General features: G+C 39.9%; 1 protein-coding gene across 1 annotated transcript in view; it reads left to right on the top strand.

Moving 5' to 3' along the window:
- The window catches only part of chst7 (carbohydrate (N-acetylglucosamine 6-O) sulfotransferase 7), a 3808-nt gene extending 2232 nt beyond the window's left edge, over window positions 1-1576 (top strand). The window contains exon 2 of the mRNA XM_020603414.1: window positions 631-1576. The gene's annotated coding sequence lies outside the window, so the exon portion shown is untranslated. The remainder of the gene's footprint in view (window positions 1-630) is intronic.
- The last annotated feature ends 3286 nt before the right edge of the window (window positions 1577-4862 follow it).

Here is a 4862-nt window from a genome sequence, read left to right as displayed (position 1 = left end):
AAAAAAAAATAAAGTAAAAGGTCTGAAACCCGAACATCTAGCAATTTCAGTGCAGTAAAAGGTTGTATGTTGCCCAGAATACAACAGATGAAACAAAAGTGCACCATAGAGAGCTAGTTTTAGACTAATTCAAGTACTCCAGCTTTGCTATTTACTGTAAATAACACCACTGTCAAAGTTGGAAGTCGTTCTCCCTTCTTATTGGCCGACTGATCTGCTGTTTATTAATAGAGGCCTTGTTGTTTACTCCCTGGCACTGCTGGGTGCTCTCATGGATAGCGTAGGCTGGCAGCGAGTCTCTGGGTCTCTGACTGTGCCTCTGAGAAGGGGATCATTGTATGTAGGTATCTGTGATGGAACAGAGCTCCCAGGATTACCACCAGCCTGGCACCACCTGCTCCCATAAGCAAGGTCCTTCTAGAAGTGGGCTGCCTGCAAGCCGTCAGCATGAAGCGGATACAGAGTCTCTCCGCCCTGACTTTAGCACTGATTAGAGCTATCGATGGAGGTCCTGAGCATTATTAATCCTACTGAATATGTATGAAACCCTTATGTGTCCATATCTGTGTCATAACGTCAGAGTTTTACTTTAATCCTAAGGTGATTTTTTTTTTTTTACTTATCTTCCAGGGGCCTGGTATCCAGGGCTGAGGGCAAAAGGTGGAATAAGAACAAGCAGCTGGAATGTGGTCCGCTGGGAGCTGGTGTGCACGGCTCCTGGGTTATTTTCCTTCATCCAGGCTGAGTCGATGAACTGAAGAAGAATCCAAGTGGAAAGAGCAGCCAGTCACAGGAAGATGAATTTAAAATGGGACGAAGGCAGCTTATTTTTCAGTGTTACCTGTTTAACACAGTAGAGAATGTGGGGAGGGAAACAAACAAAACAACATGAGGCTGGTTTGTGCCGCTGGTCCACTGGCCGGCCTCTTTCCTTCTGTCCTTTTAGTAGCACTAATCCCTCTGCAAATCCCCTGCAGGCGAGGGCCATGAAAAGCCTGAACTGGGTCAGGATCGATGGCTGTCAGGATCCAGGGCTGCAGCGCTGGGTTCACTTTCACCTGTATGGTTTATCCGGCCAATATATGACTACGTTTGGGAGTAATATCGAGCATTACTGATATGTACTGTAACTGCAATTGGCTCACTAACAGCACTAATGTAGAGCTTTGAAGAAGAAACTACAGTATTTTCTAGAAGAGGCCTATTGTTCCACCCCCGGCCTCCCAGGAATCTGGACAGCTGCAACGCCCCACTGACAAAACGCTCACATGGGTGTGAAATTTTCTAATATCCCACGGACGTGTGTTGGAGAGCTGCCCCTGTCCTCTGCCAATGAACTTTTTTTAACAAGTTTTCACAACAGATGGTACTGATTCATGCTTTGTTCCACTCTTAATGTTTGTTGTTTTTATTGGTAAAATGCTGTGAAATCCCTGTGGTATGGTGTTGAGGAGGGGTCACGTGTTTAGCAGCATCCATGTGTTCAACTTTAGAAGTTGGTTCTGTAATGATTGTTCTGGGTAGAATACCTGAAGGAGTTCAACCTGACCTTAATAAAGAGTTAGTAAAAACTAGATGTTTTTGGAAGAAACTACATGTGTTTGGTGCTGTTGCCAAGCTTTTTCTGTGACTTCATAATCACATGAAAACCTAATGTGCTGGTTGAGTTATAGGTCTAATGGGAATGAATCGGGGCTTTAATTAAAACCCATGTGCACTAAGCTGTAATGCATTACAGTATATAACCCATAATTTGTACATGGCATCATAATGAGCTTATTCACAGTAGGTCATTGTCCATTAGTGAGCATTTTGAAATGTGAATGGAGTTGAATTATAAATACAATGAGGTGTCTGTTTATTTTTGTCCTGTCCATTGACATACATGAGAGGGTCAGAATATTAGGAACACCTCTGAATATAATGTTTTCCAGTACAACACCACCTTTAACTATGACCTCAATAATGAACATATAATTGAATTTATACATTTATGACAATCTCATGACATAAATGACATTTTGAGCTTCATAAACACAAATGTTAAGGCAGACGTGTTGCAATGAAGTGCATACAGATGTACAGGTGGTCATAATGTTATGCCTGATCGGTGTAAGTCACTAAATATCTGCTCTTTGACTGGGTGAGGATATTATTCATCGATGCTTTGTATTAAGGGCGGAGTGGAGACATTTTCTGATATGAGCACAGTATGATAGGTTAGCGTTGGTGAATTGTGTCCCAGGTAATGGTGTCTGTGAATTCAGGAATTGCACATCCATGGCCCATAACAGATGCCTTTCAGTGTTTGTTTAGTAAATTTCATTGTACTACTGTGCAATGACAATACAGGTATTCTGTTCTTTTCTTTGTGTATTTTAGGTCAGGTCAGGGTTGGAAAATGGTCTTAATTAATATGGGGCCGTTAAGATTTACAATATGACAGTGTGGCCTGGTACCTCCCTCTTTGGGGCCAAAGAATGGTTAAGCAGCACTTAACCTGAAAGGTTAACTTCCATAGGAATGCTCCCCCATTCTTTGGCACATTTAACTGTGTATTATTTTATTAATTGATAGTCATAATAGCTCACCTCAGTTAGATGAAATCACTGCAGTTGGTCAGCAGGTACTAACACACATATAAAAGGAGTTTGTACTTTGTACACTGGCTTAGATATAAATACAGAGCATGTCTATGGGGATGTAATTAAATATTTATAACTCAAAGCATAATAGTTATTAGCAAGAGAGGTCATAACAAATGTCCACAGAGTCTTATGCACAATCTGACATGAATTGTCATGGTGGCATTAAAACTAGGATACGTGGAGCAAAAATGTTGTTTTTCAGTAAAAGTTCAAATCCATAATTGTTTCAATATGTCATAAGTGTATATATGTCAATATAACTAGTCTAAGAAGCTTAAACCATTTGACAGGTGACCAAAACACGCAATTATGGTCTGTTTTAATTATTCTGAAGGAATGCACATATCATTTGACAGCTTCTTAGACAAAAAAACAAAACACACACACACACACAACTGGGTGGCTTGGACAATTTTTATTAACACGTTTACATGCAAACCATGGCAGGTAGTTCCTGGGACAACAGGTGCACATATTGAAAATTGAGCTACATCTCATATTTCTCAGGTACAGAGAGCATGTAAATATAGCCAGCAAGACAAAAGACTGCAAACTAAGAGTCAGGAGAGAGAGAGTGCACGTTAAGGTTATAAAGAGTGTCCTCTGATTGAGGTCAAGTGCCAGACTCTGCTCCATTATGTTACCGTCCCCCTCAAAAAAAAGAAGAAGCTGGTCAGTTTGTCTTGCAACCTTGTTATATCTTTTTTCTGCACTTATGTTAGTTGATAAAGCAGGAATTATCAGAAAATCTTTAACAGATAATGATAAAAAGAATCACAGTTTTGTTTTTTCACATTCCAGAGCCACTTTAATATCTGCTGTAGGTTATACTGTACAGAGAAGGTGCATCATGATGCTGTGTTTACCTTTTGAGATGGTGTGAGCATCACTTCTAGTCTAACACAATGGTTTGCTGAGACAAAATGGCAAACAGGTGATCATTTTAATTACCTCAATAAAGACAAAGCTCCCTTCATCAGTCTGTGAAAGTGGACATCAGCCAGAACAGCTTCAAATTACTTCTCACTCCAGCCAGAGTTTCAGTGACCCACAGTGAATAGTTAGCTTACATAACTAGATTAATGTCCTCTTTATTTTCCTCCATTCAAAATAGACAAAAACGTGGCATGTACTGTGTGATGAATATAAAATGGGAGCAGGTTAGATGTCTAGACATGATAACAAGAAGTCAAAACATGTCAGGAACCTGACAAAGACAAAGAACCAAAAAAAGGAACGGTGTTATTTACTGGTTCAACCAGCTTCCTACCAGAATGAAGAGCCATATGTCTGCCACTTAATATGTTATTATTCACATGTACTGGATAGGAGCTAAATGTAACTTCTTGAAATGGAAAAATATGCAAATGATCAAATATTTGCCCTCATAGTCATGCTGTGAGTGAGGAATTCCCAAGTGTGCACTATAAATAGTGAGGAAATTGTGAGAAGGTCACTGAATACTTAGTGATGCTGTATAAATAATTAAGCATTAGCTAATGTGGAATGATGCATATTAACCAGTAGGAAAACAATAAGGTTCAGTGGTCTGTTGCAGCAAATGTCAGCCAACAGAGACTGAAATGCAGTGAGTGAGACTTGGAAGCCTGTGGCCACCATTTGCATGTCAGGGTGGAGCTGCAGACCATTTCATTTAAAAGTAGCATATGTAACTTGTAGGAACTGGGTCAGAGGTGGATTTAGGCATACCACATATGTTTGATGTAACACACCTGCTGCTAACACAAGAACCCATCTGATGAAACAACCTACATTAGTTTGGCATTAAAACTAACTGCAGGAGGTTCACATCATTTTACCACCGAGACCAGTAGAGAGAACACAAGGAGCTTCCATTTATTAACAGGGGAATGCATATTCAAAAAAACTGATGTTTAGCGTACTTGTAATCTAACTTAGGGAAGTTTCTGCCATTATTAAGTGAAGTGATATAGTTGCACAGTGAGTTTAAGGAAACGGTTTGATGTTATGGGAAATACACTTATTACCTTGTTAGTGGAGAGTTAGATGGAAAGATTGCTCCGCTCTCATATCTGTCTGTTATACACAGCCACAGCAGAAGACTGTAGCATGAAAACTTGTGTCTGTGCGAAGGTTAAAAATGCCAAACAGTAACTTAATCTGATACAGTCCCCTTGAAAAAAGGGGCGCTTTTGCATTTGGGTTTTGTTCAGATTAAACAAGCCAGATATA

Source organism: Monopterus albus, unplaced genomic scaffold, assembly GCF_001952655.1.
Source record: "Monopterus albus unplaced genomic scaffold, M_albus_1.0 scaffold61.1, whole genome shotgun sequence".
In the NCBI taxonomy this organism is placed as follows: Eukaryota; Metazoa; Chordata; class Actinopteri; order Synbranchiformes; family Synbranchidae; genus Monopterus; species Monopterus albus.
This window is presented reverse-complemented; position numbering and strand designations above follow the sequence as displayed.